The following is an 18,939-nucleotide window of genomic DNA, read 5'->3' as shown; positions in this document are numbered from 1 at the left end:
TACTACTCCTAGTAGGAGTGGGAACTATGGACCGGATTCTTCAATAAAGTGTTTGTTGTCATTCAACGAGAGACAACTAATTTTCATGGCCATTTTGCACTTGATAAATACTGCACCAAACATCTTAGTTAGATGTAAAATTGTGCAACTAAGACCTCCTTGTAAAAACTGTCAAAATGAATTGCAGATTGCTTGATTTATCTTCAGGCTAATTTGAGGAAGTGTTGGTGCTTTCAAGACAACTGGGAACTCAGATTTTTTTTGTTTTTGTCAAATCATGACAGCGCTGATTTTCAGGTTGGAAAGTCAGAGCTATAGAAAGATCCCAGAGTTTTTGACTTGGAACTCCGAGTTGGATGACTGTTCAAAACGAATTTTCCCAGCTCGTTTTTTTCAGAGTTCCAAATTGTCTTGAACGCACTGAAGTCGGAAGTTGGAGATTTCCGAGTTCTGAGTTCCCAGTTGTTTTGAACACAGCATGTATACTGGCTATGTTGTTGCTACTTTGTCTCAAGAGGGACAAACAGTAATATTGCCTATTTTTTCTTGATTTTCAAGCGAAGATCTTTTAAGGGAGTATAAGGCAAACCAAACCTAGTATATGGGCGTCTTTAAAGGTCCAATGCAGCCATTTTAAACTCAATATCAAATAATTTCTGGGTAACAATGAAGTATCTTACTGTGATTGTTTTAAATTAAAATAGTACCAAAAAAAAGAAAAAATGCAAGCAAGAATTTTGCAAACATTTTACTAGGACTGTCTGGGAGTGGTCTGAGTGCGGAGGGGAAATGTCACACCCTGGCTCTGGGGACTCTATATGTTGAGCCAGGGTGTGTAGATTCTATATGTTTGTGTTTCTGTGTTTTAGTTCTATGTGTTCTATTTCTATGTTGGCCAGAGTGGTTCCCAATCAGAGGCAACGAGTGTCAGCTGTTGCTGGTTGTCTCTGATTGGGAGCCATATTTATACAGGCTGTTTTCCCACAATAGTTGTGGGATCTTGTTCCGTTTGGTTTGTTCCGTGTTGGTTGTTTAACCTAGGACGTCACGTCATCGTTTATTGTTTTGTTTGTATTATCACTGACGATAATAAAATATGTTCGTTCATCACGCTGCGCCTTGGTCTACTCCATTCAACGATCGTGACAGAAGATCCCACCATACCAGGACCAAGCAGCGTGTCCAGGAGCAGGCAGCCTGGACATGGGAGGAAGCGCCGGGAAAGGAGCTGGAGAGGTTGGCGATGGCCCAGGTGGGCAAAGGGTGGTCCTGGGAGGACATGCTCGGGGGAAAAGGGCCATGGGCTAAGATTAAGGCCCTGGCGAGAGAGGAGCAACGGCGTCAACAGTGTCGTCGTCGGACGGACGAGAGGCAACCCCAAAACATTTTTAGGGGGGGGCACACGGCATGGGCGACTGGGCAGCAGGAGGCTGCCACAGGGCGAATTGGGAGGTTGGCAGAGGAGGCCGCCAGGTTACGGGGGCCACTGGTCAAAGAGGGGAAGGAAGGTGTAGAGGCACGGCAAGAGGTACTAGGGTGTGTTACCAGTCCGGTCCGGCCCGTTCCAGATCCCTGCGTAGGGCCAGTGGTGTGTGTCTCCAGTACGGTCCGGTCTGTTCCTGCTCCCCGCATCAAGGTAATGGTGCGCGTCGCCAGCCCGGCCCGGCCTGTTCCTGCCACTCGCACCAAGCCTACGGTGCGCGTCGCCAGCCCGGCCCGGCCTGTTCCTGCCACTCGCACCAAGCCTACGGTGCGCGTCGCCAGCCCAGCCCGGCCTGTTCCTGCTCCCCGCACCAAGCCTACGGTGCGCGTCGCCAGCCCAGCCCGGCCTGTTCCTGCTCCCCGCACCAAGGTAATGGTGCGCGTCGCCAACCCGGCCCGGCCTGTTCCTGCCACTCGCACCAAGCCTACGGTGCGCGTCGCCAGCCCGGCCCGGCCTGTTCCTGCCACTCGCACCAAGCCTACGGTGCGCGTCGCCAGCCCAGCCCGGCCTGTTCCTGCTCCCCGCACCAAGGTAATGGTGCGCGTCGCCAGCCCGGCCCGGCCTGTTCCTGCTCCCCGCACCAAGCCTACGGTGCGCGTCGCCAGCCCAGCCCGGCCTGTTCCTGCTCCCGCACCAAGGTAATGGTGCGCGTCGCCAGCCGGCCCGGCCTGTTCCTGCCACTCGCACCAAGCCTACGGTGCGCGTCGCCAGCCCGGCCCGGCCTGTTCCTGCCACTCGCACCAAGCCTACGGTGCGCGTCGCCAGCCCGGCCCGGCCTGTTCCTGCCACTCGCACCAAGCCTACGGTGCGCGTCGCCAGCCCAGCCCGGCCTGTTCCTGCTCCCCGCACCAAGGAAATGGTGCACGTCGACAGCCCGGCCCGGCCTGTTCCGGCCACTCGCACCAAGCCTACGGTGCGCGTCGCCAGCCCGGCCCGGCCTGTTCCTGCCACTGGCACCAAGCCTACGGTGCGCGTCGCCAGCCCAGCCCGGCCTGTTCCTGCTCCCCGCACCAAGGTAATGGTGCGCGTCGCCAACCCGGCCCGGCCTGTTCCTGCCACTCGCACCAAGCCTACGGTGCGCGTCGCCAGCCCGGCCCGGCCTGTTCCTGCCACTCGCACCAAGCCTACGGTGCGCGTCGCCAGCCGGCCCGGCCTGTTCCTGCCACTGCGCACCAAGCCAGGGAGTGCGAGTCGTCCAGCCCGGTAAAGCCCGTTCCTGCTCCACGCCCAAGCCAGGGGGTGCGAGTCGTCAGCCCGGTCCGGCCCATTCCTGCTCCACGCACCAAGCCAGGGGTGCGAGTGCGTCAGCCCGGTCCGGCCCGTTCCTGCTCCACGCACCAAGCCAGGGGGTGCGAGTCGTCAGCCCGGTCCGGCCGTTCCTGCTCCACGCACAAGCCAGGGGTGCGAGTCGTCAGCCCGGTCCGGCCCGTTCCTGTTCCACGCACCAGGCCGGGAGTGCGATCGTCAGCCGGTCCGGCCCGTTTCTGCTCCACGCACCAAGCCAGGGTGCGAGTCGTCAGCCCGGTCCGGCCCGTTCCTGCTCCACGCACCAAGCCAGGGGTGCGCGTGCGTCAGCCCGGTCCGGCCCGTTGCTGCTCACGCAGCAAGCCAGGGGTGCGAGTCGTCAGCCCGGTCCGGCCCGTTCTGCTCCACGCACCAAGCCAGGGAGTGCGAGTCGTCAACCGGTCCGGCCCGTTCCTGTTCCACGCACCAGGCCAGGGGTGCGCATCGTCAACCGGTCCCGGCCCGTTGCTGCTCCACGCACCAAGCCAGGGGTGCGCATCGTCAGCCCGGTCCAGGCGGTTCCTGCTCCACGCACAAGCCAGGGGGTGTGCATCGTCAGTCCGGCACAACCCGTGCCTGGGTCACCGGTGCCTGGTCAGGTACCGGTCAGCTGCTCCACACCGGAGCTTAAGCAATCCGCTCCTCGATGTCCAGTCCAGCTCCAGCCAGCGGGGCCAGACCGGACCAGGGGCGCTACGGGGGATTATTGGAGGGTGGTGGGCAAGCCCGGAGCCGGAACCGCCTCCGAGGAGGAATGCCCACCCAGCCCTCCCCTGTTTGGTTTATGTTGAGGCGCGGTCGCAGTCCGGCGCCTTTAGGGGTACTGTCACACCCTGGCTCTGGGGACTCTATATGTTGAGCCAGGGTGTGTAGATTCTATGTGTTTGTGTTTCTGTGTTTTAGTTCTATGTGTTCTATTTCTATGTTGGCCAGAGTGGTTCCCAATCAGAGGCAACGAGTGTCAGCTGTTGCTGGTTGTCTCTGATTGGGAGCCATATTTATACAGGCTGTTTTCCCACAATAGTTGTGGGATCTTGTTCCGTTTGGTTTGTTCCGTGTTGGTTGTTTAACCTAGGACGTCACGTCATCGTTTATTGTTTTGTTTGTATTATCACTGACGATAATAAAATATGTTCGTTCATCACGCTGCGCCTTGGTCTACTCCGTCTAACGATCGTGACAGGAAAACTGAAAACTAGCTTTTATTGGCAGAGAGATTTAGAAATCTCTTTCGTATTGGTCTATTAACTAATTGATGTCACCAGGCAGGCCAAAACTCCATCCCACCAAAACAGGCTGAAATTTCAGGTGGTCTTTTCAAACAGCTCTTACACTAAAACGGCATTATCATCATTTTCACAATTTCACAGTATTATTCCAACCTCATAGTGTGGAAATATATATAAAACACAGGAAAATCACTATTTTGACTGCATTGGGCCTTTAAAGGCTGTCACATGCGTCCCAGTCAAAATGTGTTGTGCTGGTTCACTCATATACAATATTATGACAAGATTTTGTGACTTTTCTGTGTCGTTTTTGTGTTTTTGTCTGTTCGCGCAGACAAAAAATTTTCATGAGGCAAGTCGAAGTTCGGTAGCCAAAGTCTACGCCCCTTCGTCTGTGATTGGTCAACAATGCCACTCCTAGTAGGAGTGGGAACTATGGACGGGATTCTTCAATGACGTGTTTGTTGTCATTCAACGACAGACGACTAGTTTTCATGCACATTTTTTCACTTCTTAGCTGGATGTAAAATGTTGCAAAAACGTCAAAATGAATTGCAGATTTCTTGATTTATCTTAGATTAATTTAGACTATTTTGAGGAAGTGTACTGGCTGTGTTGTTGCTACGGTGTCTCAAGAGGGACAAACAACACTAATACTGCCTTTCTTTCTCGTTTTGCAAGCGAAGGCCTTTTTGGGAGTATGCAAGCACAGACATTCGCTTATTCCTAGGAGCAAACAGAATCTATATGCAGACGCCTTAAGCCTATATGGTTTGCAAAACCAATGTGACATGTAGGCTAATCAACTAGACATTAGCAGCATATCATATCATATCATAAGAATTGCTAAAAATTGCAGGACGTAACATATCATACAAAATGGACGACGTAGTACACAATTTGATGACGTAGTACACACAAACCATTTTTTTGGGCTCGTGAGCACCACTTTCAAAACTACTGGCTGAAATGATACAAACGTTTGAGAGCATCACTTTAACATCTTAAATCAGCTGGGTCGGTTGATAGATGAGGAGTTAGGGATGTGTTGAGTAATTGGCTTTGGGAGCCAGTGTCTAATCAACCAGAGAGTGGAGCCTGGCTGCCTATCTGACTCCACATCCTGAGTGACAGAACTGCTATTTAAACATACAACAGCAGGCATGTGGCAGCAATAAGGCAGAGATGACACTGAGCAGGAAGACACCTGATGCAGTCTGAGGCATAGATATATACTTATTCGATTTCTATGGACTGAGGGCCCAATTCAATCCAAATTCAATTCAATGAAAGCGTTTCTGGGTGGGACAACTAAGACAACTTGGCAGAGAGAGTGTGGTATTCAAGTTGATATCCAGTTGATCTTAGTCTTGTTTCACACATTAAATGTTGCATTTCAGATAAAATGATTGTCAGTTGTGTGATTGGTCTATTAGAAGTTGTGTGATTGATTAGCTAATAAAGCCATTATACCGGTAGATAACTGACACTGTTATGGGCATTTCACTGTACTTGTGGATGTGACATTAAAACGTGAAAACATCACATGCCTCAGACCATAAGCAACTGGAATAAAGGCCTCATGACTAGCAAAGCCATAAGCAATGCCTATTTATAAATATAATACATATTTACTTTTGTCTTGTGACCCTTGCAAGGAGGTGAAACTGATCAGGGGCAATGTGTGCATGGCCAGAATTACACGTAGTGGGAGCACATGTTCTGTCATGTCGTCAAAACTGGTTTATGGTTTTGCTTATGTTGGAGCATTGACTGGGTGTGTCATCACTCACTTTGACTCGGTTTTCGGTATCAGTTCTTGTCCTGCGAGTTCGTAGTCGTACTACATTACATTAACATTAATGTAAATAATAAACATTAACATTAACATTAACATTAACGTCTACAGGTTAAAGGATTGTTTGTGTGAAATTGGTAAATTGTTGAATGACATTCCAGCCATAGCATATTCAATACCACATTTCATAGCTGAATTTGAGGATATTTTTTTTTTTAAAGTGGTAAATGGTAACCATCAAAACAACTGTAAACATGGCCATTAAAAAAAAATTAACATAATTACATCTGGCATAACCTAAGAGAGGGAAACTACTGTACCACGTCTGGAAGAAAAGGTGGAAGCAGCCACACAAAGAACAGGAACACCAACCTCTCCACAGCCATTGATAAGCAACCCACATAATGCTTTTCTCAACTTCCTGCTTTACTCTAATTGAATTAGGCCATTTACAAGGTACTGTAGAATAAGATTCACACACAATACCTTGCTGTACTACTGAGCAATGCAGAGTAAAACATTCCACAACCTCCAAAGGTTTCTGTACGGCTGCGTTTAGACAGGCAGCCCAATTCTGAATTTTTTTCTTCATGAATTGGTATTTTTTGACCAATCAGAAAAGTGCTGAAAAAGAGCTAATGTGAAAAAATCCAATGTGATTGGTCAAAGACCAATTAGTGGAAAAATGATCAAGAATTGGGATGCCTGTCTGAACGCAGCCTTAGTCTCCTCTCACGTAAGTAGTCTGCGATATAGCGGACATGCTTTAAAGCAGATGATATTGGGACACTTTTCAAAATAATAATAAAAGCAGTTATCGCTTTGCAATAAATATAAAAAATGGCCTGCCTTGAAATGCTGAAAAACAACATTAAATATTGATTGAGGAATCCCCAAGGCTTTGCTTGCCCCCCTATGGAGCAAGGAGAGAGTCAACACTTAAGAGTCCTGATTGTTCACTTCTCCTCACACAGTATGGAGTTTTAGAGGTGCTCTGAGGTTTTAGAGGTGCTCTGGAGTTTTAGAAGTGCTCTGGAGTTTTAGAGGTGCTCTGAGGTTTTAGAGGTGCTCTGAGGTTTTAGAGGTGCTCTGGAGTTTTAGAGGTGCTCTGGAGTTTTAGAGGTGCTCTGGAGTTTTAGAGGTGCTCTGGAGTTTTAGAGGTGCTCTGGAGTTTTAGAGGTGCTCTGAGGTTTTAGAGGTGCTCTGGAGTTTTAGAGGTGCTCTGGAGTTTTAGAGGTGCTCTGAGGTTTTAGAGGTGCTTTGGAGTTTTAGAGGTGCTCTGGAGTTTTAGAGGTGCTCTGGAGTTTTAGAAGTGCTCTGGAGTTCATTGGCCAATGGCAGAATATAATCTCCAAATTAATTTATCACATACCTAAAGCTCTCTTTCTCTCTCCCCCCCCCACCCCCTTTCTCTCTCTCTCTCTCTCTCTCTCTCTCTCTCTCTCTCTCTCTCTCTCTCTCTCTCTCTCTCTCTCTCTCTCTCTCTCTCTCTCTCTCTCTCTCCCCCCCCCCCCCCTCTTCTCTCCTCCCCTCACTCTCTCTCCATGTTTCTCTCTCCCCTTTTTCTCTCTCTCTCCCCCCATCTATACATACATATACAGTGCTGCTTGAAAGTATGTGACCCCTACAGGGCTGGTCATTATTTTGCTATAAAACATAAAAGTAAACATATAAAATAATTATCTACACCCCAATTCATAATAAAGACATTCCAAGTAAATGACAGAAACAAAAAATATATATATTTTTATTGTTTATTTAACAAAAGTGGTTTATTTAACAGAAACTCAGATTTGATGTGTGCAAAAATATGTGAACCCCTTCAGTCAATAGCTTGTGGCACTTCAGTTAGCAGTGATAACTTGGACTAAACGTCTCCTATAGCCAGTAATCAGTCTCTGACATCTGTTTTGAGGGTTTTTTGCCCACTCCTCCTTACAGAACTCAGCCAATTGAGTGAGGTTTGAGGGGTGTCTGGCATGAACTGCCTGCGTCAGGTCCTACCACAGCATCTCGATTGGATTTAAGTCAGGACTTTGACTTGGCCAATCCAAAACACAAATCTTGGTAGATTTGCTTGAATGCTTTGGGTCGTTGTCTTGTTGGAAGACCCATTTTCGGCCCAGCTTTAGCTCCTTGACTGATGGCCTGACGTTCTGCTCAAGAATCTCCTGGTATACCTCAGAATTCATGGTTCCCTTAATGATGTGGAGTCGTCCAGGTCCAGAGGAAGAAAAGCAGCCCCAGATCTTGACATTCCCACCACCATGCTTGACTGTTGGGATAAGGTTATTTTGGTGGTAGTTAGTTTTGGGTTTTCGCCAAACATAGCGGTGTTGACTGTGACCAAAAAGGTCAATTTTGGACTCATCGGTCCAGAGAATGGACTTCCAGAAACCTTCAGGTTTGTCCAGGTGGTCTCTGGCAAAGTTAAGACGGTCAGTTTGGTTCTTTTTTGACAGCAGAGGCTTATTCCTAGCAACCCTCCCATGAATGGCATTTCGATTCAGTGTTTTTCTTATTGTTGAAGAATGCACAGTTGAAAAAGAAAAGGAAAGCCGCACACTCTAGGAGCTCAGATGCAATAATGTAATATCCTAATAACCAACGTTTCGACAGACAAGCTGTCTTCACAGTTACCTGAGACGCAGCAAGGGAGGTCTGCAAATATCTAGATGTTATGTGTGGGTTGCTTTTACCTGATTTATTATTGTTCTTGTGGCTCTTGGGGATATTTTAGAAGGGCGTCCACGAGTTGCTGTCATGTTAAATGCTCTCCATTTGTAAATTATTTGCCTCACAGTGGACTGATGGAGCTCAAATCTTTTTGAGATGATTTTATAGCCTTCCCCAGACTACTCTCACTACCCTCGTCCTGATGTCCTCTGAGATCTCCTTTCCTCTCGGCATGGAGTGCTTTACATTCACCTGGATGGGTAACACCAAACTGACCAGGTTTCTTATCTCTATTTATCAGAGTCCCGCCCAAACTCTTTCCTAACAATCTCTCCTTTGATTGGTTCATTTGGTAGCTAATTATTTACCCACCTGATTCTACTTACCTACTTCATTTAACCAATGCAACTTGGGGTTCACTTATTTTTGCACCTGCACTAATTCCTTTTTAATTTTGTTTTTCTACTACACGCATGATTTTCTCTACACCAACCTATGGTATTGGTAAATCTAAACCTGTTATGTCAGATCAAAAAGACTGGTTCTGATTAAATGAAGATTTCATGGTAAAAACTGAAAAAATCTGTAATTGCACAAGGGGTTCACATACTTTCAAACAGCACAGTATATATGTATATATCACTCTCTCTTTCTTCAACTCCCTCGCTCCATCCCCTAGTTTGAATTCTTGTAATCCCTCAAATGTGGCTGTGTTTCCATGGCTGTGTTTTCATGGGGGGGGCAGGAGGGGGGAGCAAGTTGCTGACTAGTGGTGGCTATTCAGCAGCCCTGGGGGTAGAAGCTATTGGCCAGTCTGTTAGTTTTAGCCATGATGCTCCAGTACTGTCTGCGTCTGCGTCTGCGTGATGGAAGTGGGGAGAACAGGCTGTGATGCAGCCCGACAGTATGCTCTCAATGGTTGCCGAGTAGAACACTGAGGGCCGTCGGGGACAGGCCAAATTTCTTCAGCCTTCTGAGGTTAAAGAGTTGCTGTCGTGCCTTCTTCACCACGGTGTCCGTGTGGTTTGACCATTTCAGCTCCTCTGAGATGTGTACGCCAAAGTACTTGATGTTTTTTACTGTCTCCACGGTGGCCCAGTTGATGAGGATGGGGGCGTGTCCAGCCTGGTTCCTCCTGAAGTCCACAATCAGCTCCTTTGTTTTGCTGACATTGAGGGAGAGGTTGTTTACCTGGCACCACACCGTCAGAGTGCTTACCTCCTTGTAGGCTGTCTCGTCATTGTTGGTGATCAGACCTACTACTGTCGTGTTGTCAACGAACTTGATGATGGAGTGGGACAGGTGGAACTGCGTTGGAGCCTTCAAGTCGGTGAGCAGCTGCTCTTGCGATCATTGTCACAAAGCCGCATCCACCCCACTCGCGTTAGAAGTTCAGTACGAGAAAGTGTAGGTTATATAGAAATAATTACACTCAAATTGATCATTAAACTAAATAATGTAGATTATATCTCACATTCCAGTGTTCGAACTTGTAAACAAGGCTGCATGGGATTTCTCTTAATGCGACTCCGTGCAGCCAATAGCAATGTCCGCTTTAGGTATAATGCCAGGAGCCACTTGTGGATATGACAGCTCAAACAAAGTTCCACCTCTGACATTGTGAAAACAATCACTTTGCGGATGTTGGCTAAAGCGGATCTGATTGAATCGAGCCCTTTGTCTCAGCATGACTATAAAAAAATCTTTTAAAAAAGTTGAGGAAGTCCTCACCAGCATGACCCAAACATCCACACACCAGTAGCAGTGGAGGCTGGTGTGAAGAGCAATAGGAGGATGGGCTTGTTGTAATGGCTGGAATGGAATTCTTCACCTGTGGGATCATCTGAGACCAGACTCCCGGACAGCTGATAGGAGGAGTATTTCTGTCTGTAATAAAGCTATTTTTTGTGGGGAAAAAGTCATTCTGACCCACCCACTGGTGTAAAATCTCAGTAAAATCTTTGAAATTGTTGCATGTTGCGTTTATATTTGTGTTCAGTATTTTCTACTAAATATCCACATACTTTGCTCCATTGCAATTTCAATTAAATTGGTCCAAGCGGATAAAGCGGGATTTCATGAATATAAAAAAGTATTAACACATTTAGGTGACATTCAGTGTTGGACAAATGGGAATAAAGAGAATGGAGAGGCATCAAACCTCACCTTGGGGAGTTAGAGAAAAACAATGGTTCAATTCCATAAACAGCTCGTAAACCAGATAGATGAAAATAGTAAACAAACAAAAAAACAAATGTAATGACAACAAAAACACAGAGGATGAAATTCATTTGTTTTTATATTACATTTGGAAAATGAAAAGATAATGGACTTTTTAATTGACTTTTTAAGTAACTGGAAAATAGAGGAAGTGTAATAAGAATTTCAGTCAGCTGCTTTTACATTTACGTTAACCCTCTTCTGTCAATCCTCTGGGATCTATGCGCTATACTACAATGACAAATGTGGAAGTGCCACAGATACAGTATGTAATGGAGGTATTACTGTCAAATACCACAGAGGACAGTGAGGACGAAAGTGTGCAACCACATATTTTTATGTTGCAGATAATCTACACATTCACATATTAATGGTACACCGTGCGTTCTGAAAGTATTCAGACCCCTTGACTTTTTCCACATTTTGTTACATTACAGCCTTATCTTAAAATGGATTAAATGTATTTTTTTTCTCTCATCAATCTACACACAATACCCCATAATGACAAAGCAAAAACTGTTTTTTACAAATGTTTGCAAATTTAAAAAATATTTAAAAAACGTAAGTATTCAGACCCTTTACTCAGTACTTTGTTGAAACACCTTAGGCAGCGATTACAGCCTTAAGTCTTCTTGGGTATGACGCTACAAACTTGGCACATCTGTATTTGGGGAGTTTCTCCCATTCTTCTCTGCAGATCCTCTGAAGCTCTGTCAGGTTGGATGGGGAGCGTCGATGCACAGCTTTTTTCAGGTCTCTCCAGAGATGTTCGATCGCGTTCAAGTCTGGGCTCTGGCTGGGCCACTCAAGGACATTCAGAGACTTGTCCCAAAGTCACTCCTGCGTTGTCTTGGCTGTGTGCTTAGGGTCGTTGTCCTGTTGGAAGGTGAACCTTCGCCCCCAGTCTGAGGTCCTGAGTGCTCTGGAGCAGGTTTTCATCAAGGATCTATCTGTACTTTGCTCCGTTCATATTTTCCTCGATCCTGACTAGTCTCCCAGTCCCTGCAGCTGAAAAACACCCCCACAGCATGATGCTGCCACCACCATGCTTCACCGTATGGATGGTGCCAGGTTTCCTTCAGACGTGACGCCTGGCATTCAGGTCAAAGAGTTCAATCTTGGTTTCATCAGACCACAGAACCTTGTTACCGATGGTCTGAGAGTCCTTTAGGTGACTTTTGTTAAACTCCAAGCGGGCTGTCATGTGCCTTTTACTGAGGAGTGGCTTCCATCTGGCCACTTCACCATAAAGGCCTGATTGGTGGAGTGCTGCAGAGATGGTTGTCCTTCTGGAAGGTTCCCCCATCTCCACAGAGGAACTCTGGAGCTCTGTCAAAGTGACCTTTGGGTTCTTGGTCACCTTCTTGACCAAGGCCCTTCTCCCCCAATTGCTCAGTTTGGCCGGGCGGCGAGCTCTAGGAAGAGTCTTGGTGGTTCCAAACTTCTTCCATTTAAGAATGATGGAGGGCACTGCGTTCTTGGGGACCTTCAATGCTGAAATGTTTTGGTACCCTTCCCTAGATCTGTGCCTCGACACAATGCTGTCTCGGAGCTCTACGGACAATTCCTTTGACCTCATGGCTTGGTTTTTGCTCTGACATGCACTGTCAACTGTGGGACCTTATATAGACAGGCGTGTGCCTTTCCAAATAATGTCCAATCAATTAAATTTACCACAGGTGGACTCCAATCAAGTTGTAGAAACATCTCAAGGATGATCAATGGAAACAGGATGCACCTGAGCTCAATTTCATAGCAAAGGGTCTGAATACTTATGTAAATAAGGTATGTCTGTCTTTATTTTTAATCGATTTGCAAAAATGTCTAAAAATCTGTTTTCACTTTGTCATTATGAGGTACTGTATGTGTAGATTGATGAAAAAATAAATAATTTAATCAATTTTAGAATAAGGCTGTAACGTAACAAAACGTGGGAAGAGTCAATGGGTCTGAATACGTTCCGAATGCACTGTACTTGATCACAATACATTACATAATACATCACAATACATTACATAATACATCTCAATACATTGCATAATACATCTCAATACATGACATAATACATTACATAATACATTACAACACATTACATAATACATAATACAGGGCGGCAGGTAGCTTAGTGGTTAAGAGCGTTGTGCCAGTAACCGAAAGGTCGCTGGTTCTAATCCCCGAGCCGACTAGGTGAAAAATCTGTCGATGTGCCCTTGAGCAAGGCACTTAACCCTAATTGCTCATGTAAGTCGCTCTGGATAAGAGCGTCAGCTAAATGACTAATAAAAATACATCAGAATACATTACATAATACATCACAATACATTACATAACACATCTCAATACATTACATAATACATCACATTACATAATATATCTCATTACATAATACATCTCATTACATAATACATCTCAATATATGACATAATACATCACAATACATTACATAATAAATCACAATATAGTACAATACATTACATAACATATCTCAATACATTACATAATACATTTCACATTACATAATACATCACAATACATTACATAATACATCACAATACATTACACAATACATTTCAAGGAAAAACTGACAGCCAGATGTTAACTCTGCAAGGGGAAGAATCATCAGATCAGTGTTTGCCCATGATAGTTCAATATCATACTCCAGTAAAAGCAAACATATAAACTTGCACTCCTCTTTATCCATCACCGTCCCTTACTCGAAAGCAGTCTGTTAATTTTGTGCATATAGCCTAAGACAATCACTGAGTGGTGATATGAGACATCTCCAAGCTCGCAGCAAGGCCAAAATCATTGAAATTCTGATCACAGGACTAGCAGAAGTACAGCATCTCTCAGGAAATTGGAGTTCAAGCGCTCTCACAGGAGACGGGAAGAGCTCAAACTCTTCACCTCACCAGGGGCCTCATAGGCCGGGGATTTGTTCAGGGACCTCTTCAACAAGGAGACACACACACACACACACACACACACACACACACACACACACACACACACACACACACACATACACACACACACACACAGGTTCAGTACTCCTTGTATAAGAAAAATATATTGATGTGTTAGTACATTAAAAAGAACAGTGCTTTATTATTTCCTCCAGTCACTAAAACACTTAGTTTACCCTGTAGAGATTTAGCCGGTGTGATAAACGCGAAAGAGCTAATGGCATTCACAATCATCTGCAAACAAGTGAGCGGCATTAGGACTATTTGCTGAACGCTTTTGAAAGAAAAGGTTAGAGATGTGTGGGAAGGCCAAAGAGTTGTATTAATTTTTTATCCTGCTGATAGATTGTGATTATAGATCAAGCGTGGTCTCTGCAGTAGCAGGACACTTCCTTTGGTTCCTGTTGCCAAATGGGTTCACTTCCTGAATACCAAATCAATGCACTATTAAATAAAAGTCATCCTGAAAAATAAGAAAAGGCTAACGAGGGCAACAACCTGGATAAGCTACATATTTACAGACTCGTCTTCAACGTCATTAATAACAGTACATCAAACAAACGTCCATACATAGCTTATGTCTGGTCATGTAAAATAACACACATACTATTACAATAACAAAACAAGAATGGAATCTCAGCCTTTGGACACAAGGGCATTCCAACTTAACTCCACTCCTCAGTGCTCTCTCTGACCCGATGTGGAAACAAGGGCCTTTCAGAGGAAACATGTTAGCCCACTGAGGCCAAACAAGCTGTGACAACTACCTCCTCAGCTGTTGCTATGGACACCGGAGACAAGGGGCTAACTGAGTCAATATTCAGCCTATGGCTTGATGTCGGTTACACTCAGGCTGCATTTGGCTTCGGCGGTGTGACATTTCCTTTTGACAGTATGTGACAATAGAAAGTCCCAGACCCAGGCCCCATCTTGGTGAGAAGTCAAATAATTTGAACGTTTTGAGCGTCTTGTCTTCATCCTGCCTTCTCTTCTGTTTGCCCGACAAGTTCAGAGGGAATAGACCACAGTGTATAAGTCAATAGGGAGCCTAGCCACAATGTTTTGCACGGTAAAGGTTACCGTGGTACAGGTGGCCAATTGGATTTCCATGGAAACAGTCCTTAATGCACCTCTAGACATTTAGGGAAGATTCAGAGCAAGAAAACAGAATGGTAGTTGTAACACTGAAACCTCTGATTCAAGTCTTTGAGCATTTGGACCTTCAATGAATTTGAAAGTAGTGTATTCCAACAACATGTTTGCCCAATATCTTGGTACACACAGTCATGCTGAATCCTAGCTTCCGCAGCCAGCCAAATCACAGCAGGAATAACCCAACCAACACAATAACAACAACAGAGCTATCCCACCGTGCATGGTGACAGTGACAGCTTAGTGTAATTGGAGAGTCAGATTGGTGGCCAGGATACAGGATTATGAAAGATGGATCCCATGGCCAGGCACAGACCATGAGGAAGAGAGAGGAATGAAGTGATAGAGTAGAACTGGGATGATAAACCGAAAATTATTGACATCGACCAAACAGACCACTTATCGTGGACAGTTTGCTGATATCGTTCATTACCATAAACAATCTATAGGGCCCTATGAAATAAATGAAATAAGTTCGCTATGGTTGATTGTTAATGTGACAATTGATAGCTACAACATTCGAAGTAGTAGCAGTTGTTTTAAGGGTAATATACAAAAAATACTGTGGTGCACATCAATGTTATAAACATATCATTCAATTTATTGTTATCGTGATAATTCAATCAATTTATCATTATATACATATTTGTCCACATCGCCCGGCTCTATGATAGAGTGACATATTGCTGGCTCAGGAGTGGACAAGGCAGGAAGTAGACTACATTATACCACACTTCACAGCCTAAGAATGTCATGGAATGTAATGGAATGTTGTTCATCTCAATGTAAACAATAGGCTGTGTAGGATGAAGTACCAGAATACATGACAATTCTACGTACACTTTTCTTCAGGTGTCCTTACAATCGAAGGTGTGCGCGTGTGTGTGCAGGGAAGATGCTTGTGGTACTCCTCAGGTCCATCAATACTCAATAGAGGCCATGCCACTACTTTCTGTTGGGTTGGCATTGACCTACTCATATCCATCCTCTGAGTTAGTGCCATGTCTGCTGGCTATGGTTGAGTTAAATGCCCTGGGAAAATTATTATTGGTCCTAATTGTAACGAGCTTGGCCAGGCTGCAGAGGGTGTTTCTCCCCACTGTTTGACTCTGACTCCTGGGACCCAGAGAGACCAAATTATTCCCCTAGACGTTGTTGTGGTGGATTCTGCTGTGGTCGCTTGTCCATTAAACTAACACAAGAGTGAAGGGCCTCTTATAGCCAGATAAATAACATTGAATGGCCTAAGTGAGCTTATTGTAGACTAGCATGAAACCATGGGAAACATCAACAGGCTCGTTAGTCTGCTCTTGTGATTGTCTCTGTAGACATTTCTCCATAATGCTTTAAGTCCGACTTCTCTCTCTCTGATCTGTGATCTGAGTAATAATATATATATAGACATATATATTTTAGTGGGTAGATCAGCTGTAATATTGCAGATAGATTGTGGCTTCCTTCAATGTAATTGTCTGCATCATTTCCAATCCTCCATATATTTTTTGGTAAATATACACTACCGTTCAAAAGTTTGGGGTCACTTAGAAATGTCCTTGTTTTCTCAGAACAAGAATAGACTGACAAGTAAATTATTTGTTTCTGGCCATTTTGAGCCTGTAGTCGAACCCACAATTGCTGATACTCCAGATACTCAACTAGTCTCAAGAAGGCCAGGTTTTATTGCTCCTTTAATCAGCACAACAGTTTTCAGCTGTGCTAACATAATTGCAAAAGGGTTTTCTAATGATCAATTAGCCTTTTAAAATGATAAACTTGGATTAGCAAACACAACGTGCCATTAAAACACAGGAATGATAGTTGCTGATAATGGGCCTCTGTATGCCTATGTAGATATTCCATTAAAAATCAGCCGTTTCCAGCTACAATAGCCATTTACAACATTAACAATGTCTACACTGTGTTTCTGATGAATTTGATGTTATTTTAATGGAGAATTTTTTTTTGTTGCTTTTCTTTCGAAAACAAGGACATTTCTAAGTGACCCCAAACCTTTGAACGGTAGTGTATATATGTAAATACACTACCAGTCAAAAGTTTAGACACACCTACTCATTCAAGGGTTTGCAAAGAGTGTGCAAAGCTGTCATCAAGGCAAAGGGTGGCTATTTGAAGAATCTCAAATATAAAATACATTTTGATTTGTTTAACACCTTTTTGGTTGCTACATGATTCCATATGTGTTATTTCATAGTTTTGATGTCTTCACTATTATTCTACAATGTAGAAAATTGTAAAAATAAAGAAAAACCCTGGAATGAGTAGGTGTGTATGAAAATGTATGCACTCACGAACTGTAAGTTGCTCTGGATAAGAGCGTCTGCTAAATGACTAAAATGTAAAATGTAAAATGTTTGTCCAAACTTTTGACTGGTACTTTACATTGACTGGGTATCTCAGTGATTTCCCATGTTTGCCTCAATCTTAATCTTAGAGACAACATTCAATCCCCTGTCTGTCTGCCTGAGTGTTGTGAGGATTCCAGTCCATCCTTCCTCAGACAACACCATACGTACCTGATTAGTCATCTTCTTTCCTGTCAGCTGGGAGACAAGGACAGAGGCTACGCTGAATGGCTTGGCGTCTAATCTGACTGTTTTTGTTGTTGTTGTTGGCATTTGAGTCCAAATAGTATGGTGGCCAATAAAAGGTTTAAATTATCATGATGCAAAAATCTGATATTGTATGGCCTGCCCTCACGTGGGTTGTTGTTGTTGTAATAATAATAATAATATGCCATTTAGCAGACGCTTTTATCCAAAGCGACTTACAGTCATGCGTGCATACATTTTTTGTGTATGGGTGGTCCCGGGGATCAAACCCACTACCTTGGCGTTACAAGCGCCGTGCTCTACCAGCTGAGCTACAGAGGACCACATGTTGTGTGAATGGGACATCCTGTTAGTATTGTCCCCTCTGAAGTGGATGAACCGCTGGTTTTGGGTTTTACAGGTGGTCGTGCCCAAGTTGTGCCGAGTTGTACCAGTGTCAAACTCTCCTTAACGTCGCTTGATCTGGATCATCCTGTAATTCCAAGGTAGCAGCAACAGAATCAAGGAAGTGAAGCACCACCTGCTCCCGGAATACAGGTAGAACTTTTATGCCTCTCAGACCTTAAGATCTTCTACCCTCTAGTGGTAATCTTGGGTGGTGCACTATTTAGTCAGAGAAGCCTTTGTATAAAAACATATGGTTTAGACCATCTTTAGTGACCTCTGTTGTTGAGATAACATATTACACCAACCTCTGCGCGAGTTAGTTCAGCTGGTGTTTGGTCACCAAAAGGTAGCCTACTAATATAAAACCAATATACATTTTAATTTGGTTGGATTGTATTTAGTTGGACATACAAATCTATGAAATACTTTCCAAGATAAGTCAGGGTGCTTTCTTCAATTGTTCATTTGTTGACATTTTTAAGATTCCATGCAAACATTTGAAACCCCACCTCTTTAAGGAATACCTGTGATAGGATAAAGTAATCCTTCTACCCCCCCCCTTACCCTAACCCCCCAAAAAACATTGTAAAGTGGTTATCCCACTGGCTATAAGGTGAATGCACCTATTTGTAAGTCGCTCTGGATAAGAGCGTCTGCCAAATGACGTAAATGTAAATGTAATGCAGGCCTAGTTCAAATATGCATTTTTTAATATCGCCATATTTAATCATATATCTGACTCGAAATCAGCAGAATTAATTATGTAATGTTGTGGGAATTAATGGATACACCTTGACCACACTCTGAGAGGCAACGTAGAGCTTTGAAACATGCTGGATGGGAGCAAACCAGGACACGGTAACAGCGATATGGGCCATGATTGCTAAAACATGCAGGCTGAAGTGGAGTAAGATAAATAATTCAGATACTAGTACCAGACTAACACAATTCTAATCAGAATGCCATTAAAACAACTGCTAAGGTGTGGGGGGAAAAAGGTCATTTGATATCTTAAAACCCTTGATAACCCATTCAATTAATCTTGTCTGTGTGCAATGCGTGTTTAGACTATATGAACCAATAAAGGATGTCATGTAATGAATGGTTATAGCATTATGTGTGATATTTAACCAATAAGGCCCGAGGGGGTGTGGTATATGGCCAATATAACACA

Source organism: Coregonus clupeaformis, chromosome 40 (assembly GCF_020615455.1).
Source record: "Coregonus clupeaformis isolate EN_2021a chromosome 40, ASM2061545v1, whole genome shotgun sequence".
Taxonomy (NCBI): Eukaryota; Metazoa; Chordata; class Actinopteri; order Salmoniformes; family Salmonidae; genus Coregonus; species Coregonus clupeaformis.
Note: the sequence above shows the minus strand (reverse complement) of the source record.